This window comes from Miniopterus natalensis, chromosome X, assembly GCF_054644295.1.
Source record: "Miniopterus natalensis isolate mMinNat1 chromosome X, mMinNat1.hap1, whole genome shotgun sequence".
NCBI lineage: Eukaryota > Metazoa > Chordata > Mammalia > Chiroptera > Miniopteridae > Miniopterus > Miniopterus natalensis.
The window spans coordinates 27735289-27753878 of record NC_142103.1 but is presented as its reverse complement, the minus strand read 5'-3'; positions in this window follow the sequence as shown (position 1 = coordinate 27753878).

Here is an 18590-nt window from a genome sequence, read left to right as displayed (position 1 = left end):
GATGGGCACCTGGGCTTTTTTCAGATCTTAACTACTGTAAATAATGCTGCTATGAACATAGAGGTACATATATTTTTTCTGATTGGTGTTTCAGGATTCTTAGGATATACTCCCAGAAGTGGGATTGCTGGGTCAAATGGCAATTGCATTTTTAATTTTTTGAGGAAACTCCATGCTGTTTTCCATAGAGTCTTCTCTTTTACATGACATCTTTCAATATCCAGTGGAACTGGAACCTTCTAAAATATGCTTTGGGGAACTCTCCTCTCCTTCCAATGAGAGACTCCAATAAAATGTATCAGTACCTGGAGATGTTTTCATTTGATGTTATGAATACTTTTTTTCCTATTCATTATTTCCTATTTGGAGGAGGGATGGAGGGTTGCTGTTTTTTTAAATGCCAGCCTGTGTCAGCTGACTGCTGGGGACAGGGAAAGAGTCATTGTGTTTTTGTTGGTGTTGGGGCTTTCTAAGAGGAGGAGTAGAAACTGGGCTGGTGCCTCTGGTGGCTGAGATAAACAAAAAGATGGAAGTCAAGGTGGACCAAGTCAGCTCTCCTCTCTAACTTTCCAGATCAAAGCTGGAAGTATCAAATCTCAAGAATACCATGGATTATTCCAATGATTCTATTTCCCTCTTAAACCTATGAGTAGAGATGGGAAAATGTTCTCTGATTATTTAATAAAGGCCAGCCATGAACAAGACACTACTAGGGTTTTGTGGGGAGAGGATATCTGGCCCTTAAAGCCTTTACATGTGGGCTATATACAGCGCACCCTCTGCCCCTGCCAGCCCCAGTGCTCTTGTGGGAAAGTCCTGTATATGGTCTTGGGAAGTTCATAGACAAGCATCTGAAATAGTTTGCCTCCTACCAGCCTTTTCTCAAGACTCTAGACCCTCCTCCTTGGTACCATCTCTCTTGCTTCCTCTGTTGCCTGCTTGGCCCAGGGAAGGAGCCCCTCTCATCACACTTGAAAGCAAAGGTGGCTGCAAGCAACTTTAGCTCTACCCATACTGCTGTAAGCTGCCACCTGCTCACCAAGCCACCTTAAATGCAAGCATAATCTAAATAAAGTACCCTTAAGCAGATGCAGCCTCTGGGCAAACTCCCCTTTTCCTTTAACACACATTTCAGATCACTGTTCCTAAACCCTTGCTGCATAAAAATATCTAGAACTTTGTTCCTTGTCTCCCTGACTTTTGTCCCTCCTCCCCATCCCTTGAGACTTTCTTGACAGGTAATTATCTGAGAACAGACATACTTAGGGCAATGAATGTTCCCACTTCTTCATCAGAGGGCTCTCAGGGTTGTGTCTCTTGCCCACATCAGCCAGCACATTCACCCCCTCCCTCTAAGGGTGCTTCTTTTAGCATCTTAACACAAGGCACTACATGGGAAGGAGAGAAAAGGAGGCAGAGGAAGCAGGAGACAGTCTCATTAGAGGAGGCTAAGGTAAGTTCCTCAAGGCAAAAGCCATATATATACATTTTTAAAATCCTCACCTGAAGATATTTTTTCCATTTATTTTTTTTAGAGAGTGAGAAGGGAGAGAGAGAAAGAGAGAGAGAGAGAGAAACATCAATGTGAAAGAGAGAGACATCAATTGGTTGCATCCCACACGAGCCCCAACTGGGGCCAGGGATCAAACCTGCAACCAAGGTACATGCACTTGACTGGGAATCAAACTGCAACCTTTCAGTTTGTGGGCTGACACTCTAACCACTGAGTCAAACTGGTCGGAGCAGAAGCCATATTTTATACTCCTTCTGAACCCCCTCCTCTGCCCCGTGTGCCCAGCACAAGGTGGGCAGGAGGCTAACATCAGTAAGAATTGACTTCAAGGGGATTCTGGTCAAGATGGCTGCATAGGTAAATGCAGTATTTGCATTCTTCCATAACCACATCAAAGTTACAACTAAAACACAGAACAACCATCATTCAGAACCACCTGAAATCTGGCTGGACGGAAGTCCTACAAATAGAGAATTAAAGATGAAGCCACACTGAGCCTGGTAGGAAGGGCAGAGGTATGGAGCAGGCTGGTCTGATACCCACATGTGGTGTGTTTTTTTAAATCTAGAAGAATATCTCAGCTGTGGTGGTCTCCTATGAGGAGCAAGGGGGTCCCAGCCCCACACCAGACCCCTCAGCTCAGGGTTCCAGTGCTGGGAAGGGAAGTTCCTATAACTTCGGGATGAAAACCAGCTGGGATTGTGGCTGAGTGACACGGAGAGTTGCTGGAGTTCCAGGCACTTCTACTTAAAAGGCTGGTGCATAGACTTACTTGGACTCACTTTCTCTGAGCTCCAGCATTGGGGTAGCCACTTGAAAAGATCCAGGGACATATGGGGAGGAACTAAATTGTCTGGCATCAGGACAAGAACTGGGGTGCAGCTTTTTCCCCCAGACAAAAGTGCTGGCAGAAGTCTATGTTCCTTTGCTGAGACCTCCCTGCCACAGTGCCCACAAGCAGTTGCTATATCTGAGTCTCCATCAACCTGGCTCATACTGTTTGTCCTGCCCTGGTGATTCCTTAAGACCCCACCCCACCCAACTTGCAGCCCCACCCAAGCTGCTTGCTGTGACTTTTTCATATGAATGGCCTGTGGTAGCTCAGGTTTCAGACTCTCCTGAAATCTTTCCAACAAGCAGCAGCTGGCCTCAGTGTGCCCCATACCTTTCAATAAGGGGCCCCAGGCCTGGCACTAACATTGGTTCATAGCTTGCCTTGGTTCACAGCTTGGCCTCTCCTGGGCACCTCCAAGCCCAACACAAGTAGCCGCCATCTGCAGATTGCTCTGTAGCTCTTGCCAGGTGGCCCCAGGCCGGGCATAAGCATTATCTGACTTTGCACCCCCTGGGAGGACCCAGAGCCAGTGCACCTGGTGGCCAGCTTCAGACCACATGAGATTACAACCCTACCACATCCATGAGTGATATACTGAAGGGATGAACTCAGTGAGCACTAAAGTTCTACTGAAGCAAGTTCTGCTCCATAGGGTTTTCTCCCACACAGTTGCTCTTCTGCTGTAGTCACAGCTGGTCTTAACATCCAATTGGCCTGGGGGTCAGTCCCTCCCTGTGATGCCAACAGCAATCAAGGCTTAACTGCAACAAGACATTGCACGCAGCCCAGAGAGGGGCACACCTAGAGTGCCCAGCTCAGGTGACTGAGGAGGCTGAGCCACTGGACCCTACAGGACACTTACAACACAAAGCCACTCTACCAATTCCAGGAGACATAGCCGTTCTACCTAATACATAGAAAAAAAACACAGGGAAACAGCCAAAATGTAGAGACAAAGAAACATTTCACAAATGAAAGAACAGAAGAAATCTCCAAAAAAAAAAAAAAAGAACTAAATGAAATGGAAGCAAGCAAACGACTAGGTACAGAGTTCAAAACAATGGTTATAAGGATGCTCAAGGAATTTAATAAGAATTCCAAGGAAATTAGTGAGAACATCAACAACATAAAAAAGGACCAGTCAGAAATGAAGCATACTCTAACTGAATTGAAAAACAATTTACAGGGAATCAACAGCAGAGTAGATGAAGCAGAAGATCAAATCAGCAATTTGGAATATGAGGAAGCAAAAAACACCCAATCAGAAGAGCAAAAAGAAAAATGAATCTAAACTTATAAAGATAGTGTAAGGAGCCTCTGCCACAACTTCAAGAGGCCCAACATTCATATTATTGGGGTGCCAGAAGGGAAAGAAAGAGAGCAAGAAATTGAAAACCTATTTGAAAAAATAATTATAGAAAAGTTCCCCTACTTGAGGAAAGAAATAAACTTACAAGTCCAGGAAGCACAGAGAGTCCCAAACAAGAGGAACTCAAAGAGGCTCACACCAAGACACATCATAATAAAAATGTCAAAGGTTAAAGACAGAGAATCTTAAAAGCAGCAAGAGAAAAGCAGTTAGTTACCTACAAGGGAGCACCCATACGACTGTCAGCTGATTTCTCAACATAAAATTTGCAGGCCAGAAGGGAGTGGCAAGAAATATTCAAAGTGATGAGAACCTACAACCAAGATTACTCTATCCAGCAAAGCTATCACTTAGAACTGAAGGTCAGATAAAGAGGTTAATAGACAAGAAAAAGCTAAATGAGTTCATCACCACCAGACCAGTAGTATATTAAATGTTGAAGAGTCTTCTTCAAGAAGAAGAAGAAGGGGGAAAAAAAGGAGATAAAAAAAAATATGAACAATAAAATGGCAATAAATACATATCTATCAACAATTGAATCTAAAAATAAAAATAAATGAACAAAGAATCTAATGAACAAAATAAACTGATGACTAAAGTAGCACAAGAGACATGGAAACATGAAACAGACTGATGAATCTCAGGGAAGGGGGAAATGGGGGTGGGAAGAGCTTAACCAAAGAACTTATACACATATATGCATTAACTGTGGACACAATAGGGTGGTGAAGGCCTGGATTGGGGTGGGATCCAGGTGGAGGGGGACAATGGGGGGAAAAGAAAGGAAACATCTGTAATACTCTCAATAATAAAGATTAAAAAAAAGAATTCACTTCATTCTTGCTGGCTAACTGATGGCTCATTCTCTGCTGTCAGCACTAAATAGTTAGAAACTGCAGTTGGCAGCTCTGGCTCCTCCCTTCATGCTCCTTAGGAATCCCTGCACTGAGCTAGCAGCCTCACCAGGCCTCCTCAGCTCCTCATCCTGGACGGGGCCTACAGATATGGTCTGATGATTCTAGTAACTACGTGCAGACTCCAAGACAAATCACAAGACACATCAACATACAGTAGTTTCCCTTAATTTGTGGGGAATATGCTCCAAGACACCCAGTGGATGACTGAAATTGTGGGTAGTAGTGAGATATAGTTTTTTCCTATACGTACATACTTTTTTACTTAAAGAAAGCACTTTATGACTCCTCTTTGTCATATCTGAATTGCCAGCATTGCTACTCCTGTGCTTTGGGGACATTATTAAGTAAAACTAAGGGTTACTTGAACACAAGCAGTGCATGTGATACCTTGACAGTTGATCTGACAACCCAGACAGCTCATAAGTGACTAAGGGGCTGAGAGCATCTACAGCATGGAGATGCTGAACAAAGGATGATTCACATCCTGGGTGAGACAGAGTGGGTTGGTGTGAGATTTCATCATGTACTCAGAACAGTGTGCAAAAAAACTTATGAATTGTTTATTTCTGGAATTTTCCATTAAACATTTTGGACCTCGAGTAACTGAAACTATGGAAAGAGAAACTGCAGATAAAAGGGAATTACTGTATATTGCAACCAAACCACCTCCAAACTCACATACAAAAACACACACAGGCCCGGCCGGGCGTGGCTCAGCAGTTTAGAGTCGACCTAGGATCCAGGCAATCGGGGTTTGATTCCCGGTCAGGGCACATGCCTGGGTTGCGGGCTCGATCAATGACTCTCTCATCATTGATGTTTCTGTCTCTCTCTCTCCCTCTCCTTTCCTCTCTCTGAAATCAATAAAGATATGTTTAAAAAAAAACCCCACAACCACGCACACAATTTAATGAGCAATTGCAGTGTGCAAGGTTAATGAGCGAATAATCAAGGTAGGGATGGTACACCAGCATATCAACTAAGAGTAAGATGCAATGTATTGGAAAATAGAATTTCCTATAGAGAAATTGCCAGGAATCTAATAGAATCTCCCTGTAGGCACTCTTTTAAAAGCAGCATTACATACCCCAAAGAATAAGTCCTGGGTTCTTGTTAGACTTCTCTGCTTACTAGTTGGGTAGTCTCAGTTTCATTATTTGCAAAATGGTGATGATTATAATTTCTTCCTTGTGGGATAAAAGTGAAGTAATGTACACTATGAGGAATCAAGCACTTCAGGATTTTGACTTAAGTGATTTTGGAGAGGGTTTAAGGAAGTGGGGCTTTGTGCTGGATTGGCTATTGTCAGAAACCAGGAGTAATCCTATAATTGGGTATCTCAAATATCTAAAAACAGGAAAGATTAGAGCAAAGATAAAGATGTAATTAAAGGAACAGTAGTCACTCATATTAGGCAGAATAGAGGAAGTTTGGTCATTTCTATGGTTTAGATAATGTTCATGTTTTGTCTGTGTTCAAATCTTATTACAGTGATTTTTTCAGTCTGACACTCTCCCAGCTGAGCTATTTCAGCCCCCACAATGGTCCTTTTTGGTCTTGGTCCATTATGGTCAAAGAGTGGCCTTGTTTAATGTTATATTCTGTGAAACTGTTTAGTACCAGGTCAAGTTTTAGCTGTCAAGAATTGCTTGTTTCTTTCTTAGTGCCTCCTTTATGGCCAAGGGTAGACAAAGTCAGGCTGCAAGGCATTAATCAATGATGTCCAGATTTTCACCATTGCCAAGATTCTGCTAATTAGGAGGTTGTTTGGAGGATGTAGGCTATAGCAGGACTAGGGTTAGTCTATTTTGCTCATTATATTGCAGGTTGTGTTGTTGAGTCCTCTGATGTAACAATGGTTGGGCAGTAACATTTGAAAGACAAAACAGGATACTATAACACTAACAATTATCAGAAACAAAATGATGATTAGTCCAGGAAACAAGTGACTCCCCCCGCCCCCCAACTCTTTTACTTATCTTTTAGTATACAGGCATAGTAAGAAGTATTTGCTACAGCACAAATTCCCCTTGACTACTTGAGAGGAAATAGGGAGTAATGTGACTGTAACAGCCCTGGTTATTGAATTTAGACTAGTTTGTCAGGCTTTCAGAATAGGAGTTATGTTATTTATGACTTTTTCTAGGGTCAGAAACAAGTTTTAGACCACCTTTGCCAGCTGTATTATTCCTAATTGTGGGAATCACAGCTAGGATAATATATGTATATGAACAGGCAATCAGTTATTCCCTCTGGGAGTTCTCCAAAGTGTCTTGTGTATGCCTCATTTTGGAGGTAATTGAGTAATTTTGGGGTAATTTAAAAATTATATCTAGAGAAACATGATCTTCTAGCAAAGTGGTAATTTTAAACATCTAAAAGTCCCCAAAATTATCCTGAATATACAGGATAAGTTAGTGTGTGACACTGATGTGTGATGTCTACATATGAAGTAGTACACTAGTGAGGCACAGACTGTATTGGGAGCAAAATTGTCATTTGTGACAATAGTAGTGAGGCCATTTTGTGTTCTAAGTTAACAGTTTTTTGAGTCAAATTGAACAGTTCTTAAGAGCAGGCTAAAGTGTCTCTGAAGTTTCCATAAGCTATGAAAAATTCCCCAACAGAAGTAAAAAGAGGAAATGGGTTCAATCAGCATCTGTATAGTCTCTGCCACTCTGATCCCATACTCTGTAGTGCAATCCCCCAAAGTGTCAAGTTTGCTGAATACTAGCTTGTGACTTTGGAAAGGTTACTTAACCTCTCTGTGCCTCCATTTTTTCATGTATAGTTTGAAGAGAACAGTAGCATTTACCTTATGTAATGAGGATTACACGAGGATTAATACATGTGAAGCATGTAGCACATAGCCTAGGATAGTGGTAACATTTCATTCATAAAGCAAGTGTAGGCAATTTAGGAAGTTTTTTAACTATGAGAAATTTAAATCTGGTCTTGAACAAACCAAAATAGTGTGTTAAGACAATGAATCACACACAAATTCTTCTTTTATCTTGAAACCAAAGCCTCTTTTTTTTTACAGCTATAGTAATAAAGCTAGTATGTAAATATACTTTCAGTGCATATATAAATTAAAGCAGTTTAATAACTTAAAAAATTTTAGACAAATTTGACATTATCTTGAATAGATATTCCTAGAGTGTATACAAAATAACTAAACTATTTTTTGATAAGTTAATAGTTAAAATTTTATAAAAGAGAAAATGGAACAGGAAAAAATGAAATAAAGCCAGTTACAATCAAATATGTAATCATCACTGTAAAGGACTATTTATATTTCCTCTGCAAGGAGAAGGAAGGAAGTTAACATGCAGAAATATAAATTTTAAGCTATATACACACAAAAGAGAGTGGCATATAGCTGGTTTTGACATAACATGGACTCTTAACAACTTTACCAAGCTGTGTAATTAAAAAGCCAGCATTTATTAATCCCCCAAATATGGAGACCAAGAAAGTGATATTTCCTACATTTAACAAACTGATCTCTCTTTTGGACAATCTCATGAGGGTCTCTTTTGTTTTCTGTTCTTAAGTACTTCTCTTGTTCATGTGCAAAGCTCCCCAAAGGTGTCACTGCAATTTTATTTTATTTTTTATTTTTTGCTCTGATATGTTTTTTATTGATTTTTTTTTTTTTAGTGAGAGAGAAGAATGGAGAGGGAGAGATAGAGAAAAACATCAATCGATTGCCTCCCGAACACACCCCAAACAGGGATCAAACCCGCAACTTGGGTTTGTACCTTGACTGGGAGTCAAACCTGTGACCATTTGGTGCACAGGATGATGCTCCAACCAAATGAGCCACATAAGCCTGTGCGGTACATGTTTTAATGTAAATGTGAACACATGGTATATCAAAATGGAAGTATCAATATTTTAAAAAATTAACATCTAATTTTATTTTTATTTCATTTTAAAAATATTTTTATTGATTTCGGAGAGAGGGAGAGAGAGAGAGAGAAACATCAATGATGAGAAACTCATTGATCAGCTGCCTCCTGCATGCCCCCTGCTGGGGATGGGACCCAAAACCTGGGCATGTGCCCTGACGTGGAATCAAACCTCAATCTCCTGGATCATAGGTTGATGCTCAATGGCTGAGCCATACTGGCCAGGCAACATCTTCTGATTTTAAAAAGGAAGCACACATATTATAGAAAACTTGGAAAATGCTGACATGTATAAAGGAAATTAAATCACCTAGAATTCTATTAGCCAAAATAATCATAGTTAATATTTTTATATATTCATAGTCTTTTTCTATTAATTTTCTTCTTTATATAGTTAAGCTCATAATGTACAAAGTTTTTAAGCATGGTTAACAAAGGTCTATGTGGATGATGACAAAAATGCCACTGCAGTTTTAAATTGTTCCTGCTGAACTGTTCTAGTTAGAGGGATAATCATAAAAGTTAGCATTATGGGTAGAAGACATAAAAGAAGCAGGTGTTTAACCTGAAATAGGTGCATTTTTAGACTGAGAAATCTCCATGAGAACTCAAAGGTCTGTAAAGATGATGATGGTGAACTTTCTGTTTACAAAGTTTGACTAAAGGCCAATTGCCACCAATTAAGGGCCAAGCAAAATCCCCTGATTCTGGGTAGATTAAATGAAAGAAAGCAAGTCTCAGAGGCAAAAGCAAGATTGAGAAGTCTTTATAAGGTTTTGAAATGATAACTTGAGATAAAGTTTGTCTGAAGGACACTGGTCTGAGGAGATTGTCTGAACTCAGTCCCCAGGGCCAGGTCAAGAACAAGTTTATTGAATCTATGCCATCCTCTCCCTATAGACTTTCCTCCTATAAACAAATAACATTAAGGACACTAGGCAAGCAGACAGACTATAGGAACATGCTTCTTTGGAGTATTATTCACCAAAGAATAATACAAATCTGAACACATAACTAAAATTAGCGCAAGGGATCTCATTCTTAGAAAAGCAAAATAAATCTTAAGTGTAAGGGCTTCAGTGAAATATCAGAGCTCACTTCATCATGAACTTATCTCCCAGATATGGAAAAAATATCCTCAAGTTAAAAAAAGAGAGAAGGGGATCAGTCTTTTTAAAGAAAAATACTCTGATAAGCCAATTTTGGGAAGGAGAAGCTCTGGTTGAAAGAATTGGAAGATGGCACATATGTAGCTTAACTGTTCCTCATAAAAAATAAACATGAATCTGGGAAGGAAGAGAGAAGAAAAAGAGGAAATAGGAGAAGGGAGAGTGAAACAAGAGTGGATCCATGGCAGGAGGATGGAGTTTGCAGAGAAATTCCAGGTACTAATGTAGTCAAGAACTTTTAAATACAGAATGTCTAGCAATATAGTTTTTAATTGTTTGTGTTGCTATAACATATGCCCTCTCCATCTACCCAAATCTTGATAAATTCTGTTACTTGCACAATTTCTTCATGTGAGTGGTTCTTATAGAAATCCAAGAAGAAAAGCAGCATTCCCAATCTGGTGTGGCAAAAAGTACAAAGAAGGTAGTGGCCATGGAAGATGAACTAGGTGGTGAATCAAAAGTTTATTAAGAGCCCCAATTCAGAACCAGAATTAGTCATGGAATTCTGAGCTCTCTTGGAATTTCCAGAAATCTTGAGGAAGACAATGGACTTCCCTGACAAGGGATGGCATTGGAGCTTGACCCAGTTTATCTGACTTTTTTTTTGTTTTGTTTGTTTTTGGTAATCCTCATCCGAGGATATTTTTTCCATTGATTTTTAGAGAGAGTGGAAGGGAGAAAGAGAGAAACATCAATGTCAGAGAGACACATTGATTGGTTGCCTCTTGCATGCACCTCAACTAGGGCTGGGGATCGAACCTGCAACAAGCCCTTGACTGGGAATCAAACCCATGACCTTTTAGTGAGTGGGCTGATGCTCTAACCATTGAGCAACACCGGCCAGTGCAGTTTATCTGACTTTGAAAGGACAGGCTGGTCCTCTGCTGACATTTGGCTTACATGTGCACATAGGGTGGGCCAAGCACAGGTAGGTGCTTAATGCTAGTTGTGCCTGAGTCTCCATTTGGTTAATGTCTCTAACATATCTTCCAGAAGAGGCTATAATGTCCTTCAGGAAGGGCTGTGTCCAGAAATCCTCTAATTTCTCAGTATTCCCCTCAAAGCCTGGCAAAGTGCTGGATGCAGGATAAGAAGAGAAGAGAGATGATAAACAGGGGGAAGGTCAGCCTCTTAAATATTAACAACAATCACCACTTATTGTGCTATGTGTAGACTGTGGTGTGGTATGAATCCAATCTGGCTTGCTACAAAGCCCAAACCCCTAAACTGTATTATGCAGCCTGCCTCAGGGTCCATGGCATCTTGCCTTGCCCCCAACTGATCCCTAGAGGTAGGTGTGGCTACCCAACTCCTCCCCTCCCAAGGCTCACAAGATGAGGGAATCGGTGGCCAAAATGCAGAGTAGAAGGTGTGTCCAGAGGGAACCATGATTTCTTGTTTGAGGTTGCCCTAGCAATTCTCCTGGCTCCCTCCCCAGAAACCAGTTTGGCTTGCCATGCAAGACTGCCCTTGTTTTTATGGTTGCTAGAATTAGCAAATAAAAATACAGGGCTTCCAGTTAAATTTGACTTTCTGATAAACAGTAAACAATTTTTTAGTATAAGTATATTTCAAGCAGTATTTGGGATATTCTTATCCTAAACAATTATTCATTGTTTATCTGAAATTCAAATTTAATTGAGCATGTGTATTTTATCTGGCAAGCCTATTTCAGAGTGAGGAATGGAGGGCTTTTAGAATTTCCCTGATGTTTTCAGTAGCCCCTGAGGGAACTGCTTTAAGTGCAGTGCTTATGGCAGTGCTAGAGTGCTGATGTAGGCTGACAAACTTGTCCTGGTTTTCCTGGGACTTACCTAGCTTTAACACTGAAATTCCCACATTGTGGGAAACCTTGGCAAATTGGGGCGGTTGGTTACTTTAGTGAGGGGCATACCTAGAAGAGCTGGAGATGTTGGAAGACAACTACGTGCCTAAACTGCTAGGTAAGTCTCAGAGAGTCTCAATACTTATAAAAACATTTCCTTGGGGCCATTTTAAACATGGATAGGTTCTGCAGAAGTCTGGAAATCCTGGATCTGAAAAGTGTTGCTTCTATAGATCACTAAAGTTCAGTCTCTATTTGTTAAATGTAACATTTCTAAGTATACTCTATCATCTCACCTGGTTATTATTATTATCATTATTATTATCATTGTACCTTAGCATAGGCATTTTGCTGAACATGTTATGTTCATTATCTTGTGTAATCTTCTCAGTACCCCATGTGATCACTACTATTATTATAACTTTTTTAGGAATGAAAAAATGGAGACTCAGAGAGGTTGAATTGCCCAAAGTCACATAGTTGGTATTTGGTAGCCCAGATATCTGACTTCAGAGTTTATGTTCTTAATCACTATACTCCACTGCTCATAGAGAGCCCTGGTCATCTGGAAGGCCCACTTGGTATCCAGCTAAAATCCTTCATGCTGCAATTCTAATGACTTCCCTCTTCCTTAGTTATCAGCTGGGAGAGGATGACTACTCCCAGGAAACCCAGGACTAGCTACTCTTTCCAAACCCAGCTTTAACTGGGATAGCAAACTGTACCTCAGCATTCACCAGCCACTTCCATATCCCCCTTTTTGAGGAAATTTGAAAATAGCTGAGTAGCTCTTGCTTCAGAATGGAGAGCCCTACCTTGCTCTTTAGGCTTATAGCTTAGACTCACGGCAAAGTGGGGATTTCCTTCTTTTTCTGAAAGTTTCTGCTATGAGGAGGGAGCAAAGGCTAAGGGGAGCTGCTGCCACTCTACCCTTTGAAACCTTTCCAAAAACTGCTGGATTCAGCCTGTGGAAACAATTGCAGTGCTTCAGAAATGTTGAAGGATTTTCAAGGATAACCCAAGGAGCATGTTAAACCCTCTTTGGAGGGTCCTCGGGGGAATAGTTTCTTAGACTATGGTTTGGGACTAATTGTGCTTAAAAAAAGAACTCATTTTCCTCTGAGGGCCAGGGTGTCTACAGCCTAGGAAAGGGCAGGCCAGGATGGAGAAGTGCAATCTCTCTTCTGTGCTTTGGGGGCTGGGGGAGACAGCAGCTTGAGTGAGCCTGCCAACAGCCTCAGCTCCAGGGCCCAGCACGCCTCATGCCCTCCATGGCTATAGCAATGCAGCACCTAGGGGAAAAATAGTTGGAGGGTGGGGGCTCCGCATCCTACTGCCTTGTTTTACTCAGTGACAGGAGGAGTCAACGCTGGCAAGGAGAGCAACTGTCCAGGTCTCCTCCTGGGCTTGGCAAGGGTGGGGGAGAGATGACCTCAGCCAAGAGTCAGGTCTTAAGGCATTTGCTCTAAGCTCTGGCACCATGATCTGTGCTTACCTGGAGTTCACAGCTCTCAGCAAGGAGAATTTCTTCTCTAACTTGGCTGCTGGTACAGTTTCCCAAGGTAGGTACCCTCACCTCGAGTATTACAAATTTGCTCCATAGGAGCCTAGCTTTGGGTTGAAGGGTCACCCACAGCCCACAGTGACTCCTTTTACCCAGTCAAGTAGCCAGAGCTGAAGGGCTTGGCATGGCTTCTCTGAAAGGGACAACAAACTTTGATGATGATGGTGATTTAGAAGGGGTAAAATTACATCTCTGAAAAGGCAGTCCTGGGCAATGGATTTGAAAGGAGGAGGCCTGGGCAGCTGCCTGAGCAAGTCCTTTTAGTGGCAGGCATAACCCTTACTGCTTATGGGGTCAACAGAGAAGCAAGGAAGGAAGGCAGAGGGAGTGACCTCTTGGGATGGGGACATTTCTTGCTTTCAAGGGCTCATGAGTTCTCTTACCATGGGGAACAGGGTAAGAGCAATCCCTCTTTCCCATCCATCTGTGCCTTGGGCGGGGGTCCTGGAAGTCCTCTCCTGTGGCTGTAGACAGCCCATGTTTTGAAATAGATCAGTGTTTCATAGACACAGGCAGAAGGAGGGGTGTGGGTAGTTTGAGTGATGTGTGGGGAGGAGTAGGGGCTGGCCAACCTGCCATGGTGAGGACTTCCCTCTCATGATTCACCTGCCGCAGTGAAGCAAACCTGAGGTGTCTGTGGACTGCTGTCTCTCAATATGCCTGATTTCAAATGTCTTTTTTTCCCCACAGAAAAAGTAAGAAATAGATATAATTACAAATTCCCACCATACTAAAGTGTATAGAATGAAAAGTCTCCCTCCCATTCCAAGATCCCAGTCTCCTTCCCCAGAAGCAATCACTCTTACCAGGCTGTATGCATCTTCCCAGAAAGATCAGAGATTTATTTTAGAAATGTTCTCTTTTTTTCCTTTTGGGTTAGTTTGAATCTTAACTCTAATGACTCCTTTTTTATGACCTCGAGTTTAACTATACACAAAGTAAAGAATATAGTATAATAAAATTCCATGTTCCCATCACCCATCCTAAAATTTTTCAATACTTGGCCAATGTTATTTCAACTAACCTTGTTACTATAATTTTCTGGTGAGGAAAAATCTCAGAAATCATGACATTTCATTTATAAATATTTCTCTATGCATCTATAACTGATAAAGAGTTTTTTAGAAATCATACTATGCTATTACCATGCCTAACAATGATAACAAAGTCCTTAGTATCATCTGGTCTCCACTGACTGATTTTGAATCTTACTGACCCTACAAACAGCACGCAACTTGCCCTGCCTGGATTTCTAACATGCTTAGCCTGAGAAGCGCAGAGAGTTGGAAACTCAGGCCACAGTAGCCTGAAGCTTGTCCATCCTCCCCCTGGCTCTTCTGTCTCAGGGCAGAGGCTCTCTGTTCAAATATTCTTTTGGAGCAGTACAACTTTCCAAGCAACTTCCAAGCAATGCGAATCTGGAGAGAGGTATTCTCTAGAGGTGGCTCTGTTCCTTGACTGCTGGGTGGCACTGGGAAAGCTGCCTCTGTACCCAGTCAGGAAAATGGAACATATAACTTTGGTCCTAAGGAGTTAAGTGAGTATTTGACAGCCAAGAATTGTAGTCATATTTCTGCTCTGCTCAGAGATCGTATCAAACATGCATGGGCTACTGTGCCACAGCTAGCAGAATTTTCATGTTGGTGAAGGTGGGTTATGTGTACATCTGATTTCTTCACGTTGCTAATAGCTGTTTGGTGCTCTCCAGGTGTTTCTTTCATGAGCTTGTTAATCTGATTATTTTGCCTTACACTCTACCCTTCACTCTATCAGAAGCCATGGGCATCTCCCCATCCCAAATATACATTCAACTCATCACTTTCCCCTATCCATCCTTGCACTGCTCCCTGAATCTTGAGGAGAGGAAGAAGAGCAGCCTCCACTTCCACCGCCCATGACCTTAGCATTCAGTTTTCTGGGCCAGAAAGACTTGGTCAAGCCAATTGGCATGAAGTTGGGTGTGGAAAGTTCTATTGACAAGTATATAGGGGATAATATATTGCTTGCTTGCCAGCTAGTCAGCCCTCAGTGCCCAGGTTAGAAAAGCAGTTAGATGAAACCACTTGCCTTCCTAAATTTGTTCTGAGAGGACATTATGTTGTGGAGGAGAAGCAAAGCTTCAGCTCCAGAAGTCCAAATGCTAGCAGGTGACCCCTGGCTTTCACTGGTACCATGTCTTCTCCGATCCCCTTTATTATTTTCTATGTGGACATAGAGAAGTGGACCACCAAACTGGGCACTTGAGCCCTTATTTAGTTTTCTAGGAGAAATTCATTGGAATTCCCTGAGTTTCAGAATTCAGTCTATATAATGGAGCAAAGAGCATACTTGCCCAGTGGCCTTTAAGAATCAGGTACTATGTTCTTTAGATTCCACGTATAAGCGAGATCATGTGATATTTGTCTTTCGCTGCCTGACTTATTTCACTTAGCATAATATTCTCCAGGTCCATCCATACTGTCCCAAAGGGTAAGAGATTCTTCTTCTTTACAGCTGTGTAGTATTCCATGGTATAGATGTCCCACAGCTTTTTTATCCACTCATCTACTGATGGGCACTTGGGCTGTTTCCAGATCTTAGCTATTGTAAACTGTGCTGCTAATATAAAGAACTTAATAAACTGATGAACAGAATAGATTCAATGACATGGAAGCATAGCTGAGACTGATGAATGTCAGAGGGATGGAGGAGGGCGGGTGGGTGGAGGGGGAGAGAGTAACCAAAGAATTTATGTGCATATATACACAACCCAAGGACATGGACAATGGTGGGGAAAGGGATTGGGGAGGGGGAAGGAACGAGGTGGAACGGGTCATTGAGGAGAAAAAGGGACATCTGTAATATTTTAAACAAGAATAAAATTTAAAAAAAAAAAGAATCAGGTACTATGGGATCACAGAACAGAGAGTGGAGGTAATATCCAAGTGTTTGGGAGTTATTTGCAAGAAGCTGCACAACCAAAGCAAGTTATGATCAAGGGGGGCCAGATCCTCTGAGTTACCTTCAGCATTGCATGAAGCAAGCTCTTTACTGGTTTCATACAATCCTGCATTGTTTCCACAGGCACAAAGTGCAGGCAGCAGGCTGCCACCAAGAAAGCTGGCAGTGCCCTCTTGAGGAATCCCTGGGCACTGCCAGGGTTCCAGCAAGGGCACTCAGCAGAACCACTGGAAGCAGAATCACAGAAATAGGTGGGGTGGGTGGATTAAAAAACCCCAAAACCTTGGAGGCCTGGAAAGAAACCTTATGAGGGCTGTGGGAAAGGATTAGGAGAGAGGTGGTTAGTGGATGCTGAGACAGAGTGTTAGGACTACAGAGTGACTGCAATACACTGGATTCTGGGGAGCTGGGAATCTTAAGGCATTGGGGACAGTGAGCAATAGAGATGGAGGAAAGGAGAAGAGAAATGTGTGTTAGGTAAACATGGTTGAAAATTTGGTATCTTTGGGTTTATTGGGAACACATCTTTTCTTCTGAGTAGTCCCCAGAGCTGCTGCTGAGAATCCAGGGACAGATTTATGAGAAGGCTGAGCCTGAGCAATCTCCCTTGCACACAGGGCTCTCATCTATCTGAGCTGTGAAAAACCATCTCCGTCATCCCTCAGTTCCTTCTGTCATCTGAAGAGCTGAGGGAACAAATTTTTGTTCTTGGTTCTCCCTCTCCTTCAGGGCCATTCTGACAAGAACCTTCCAGAAATTAATTTTTGGCACAATCCTACAATTCAGCTTCCTCAGCAGGTAGAGTGTATGGCTGGAAAGCAGGGCTGGTGAGGTCAGGTGTCCTGAGACCCTTTACCCTCAGTCATATGGCTTTTGTCTTATCTGCTCTGGAAAGCTACTTCTATACTATTCTGCAATAGGGGCAGCATTAACAGGGATCCTTTCTCCTTGGGGCTGATATAAAAGCAAAAAGGATCTAGGGTTCTAGGATTCTGAACAAGCCTCAGACACTGCAGGATACAGGACCCCGGTGGACACACAAGGTCATCTGTAGAAGACTTATCCTTTTTCTAACAGCAGAGCCCAAACCAGAAACAAGTTCAAGGTCACAGCTCAAAGAGAAAACTGTAAGACACCGTCTTGCTTCTCTCCCTCCACAGAAAGAGTCTAGACTCTGCTCAGTACCTCCTTTCTCTCCTCTACGATGCCTAGGCAAATCCATAGGAAAAATTCTGGGGGCCCATACCTTCTTTCCCTGAATCCTTCCAACAGGTACCCCTCCAGTTATATGTCAACCAGTTTCCTTACAGGCCACCCATGGGAGGATGTGGGCCTCAAGTTCAAGAGATCTATGCCTTTCTGAGGCTCCTGAAAGGATAAAGAACAATAACAAAGAGCCTAGTTAGACACTGGTTAAGATTCACCTCTTTTAGAAAACCTTCTCAGGCTAATCTCTCTTGGCACTCAAATATCTTCATAGTCTTTAGGAACAACTATTATTGGTAAGGCAGGTTTCATATATTAGTCCAAAATTTTTGCTGCTTAATCACTTTTTCTTAGTATTTCATTCTCTGAGGCAAGCACGAGATTTCCTTTGCCCTTCTCTCCACCCTCACTGGCACTCACTGATTCAACCCAACCCACACCCTCCCTGCCTTTCATCACCCTAGCCTCAGTTCTCTGATGATACTACATTCTCAGGATGGGATACTGACTACCTGATTCTCAGACCATGTTCCTGACTTTTCTCAAAGTCATTTATCCTCCTTAGAAATCACCCATATTCCTAACTCTGACCTTTTCTTTAGTCTATTTGGTGAACCTGCATAGGTCTTGCCCCCTCTCTGGGCCTCTTATCTTCTCAATAAAATTTTACAATGCTAGCCTCACCCTGCTTGGTCACAATCTGTTTGTGGAATCAACAGCTTGTATTTTGTCCTCATTTAGCTGGAGGATTTGGACGATGTTATTTTAAAAGACAAATTTTTCTTCTCTGTTGTGTTTCTGAAGCTGAGTAGGGGGGAGGGTGCTTATTTGCCAAGGAGTGGGGAGAAGAGAAACGTAGACAGGGCCAAGGGCAGCTATGAGTGAGGGTTGCAGTTGGGGCCAGAGTCGGAAGGACTCTAGAAGATCTCATCTAGGTTTTTACCTTTAACCCCTCGCCAAAGCTACCACTTCCGTGGCTTCTGACACTTGTGCTGCCACATCCTACAGCAAATAGATACAAGTATCAGTTAGAGGATTCCATGACCTCTTTTTTTTCTTTTTAAAAAAATTTTCAGCCCCAAACCACATTTCCAAATGTCTCTGCAGCAAAGTGAAATTCCACATAGGGAAGTCTTAGGAAAAAAAAGAAGAAAAAAAAAAGAAAAAAAATTGGCAGTGAAAGGCAGAAAAGAGAAGATGGAGCCCTTAGTAAAGGGAGTATTCTTGAGGAGGTGGAGACAAGGGGAGGAGAAGGGGAGGAGGAGATGGGGAGGAAAGTGGGCCTGTCCCTTTAAGGGGGTTGGCTGTCAATCAGAAAGCCCTTTTCATTGCTGG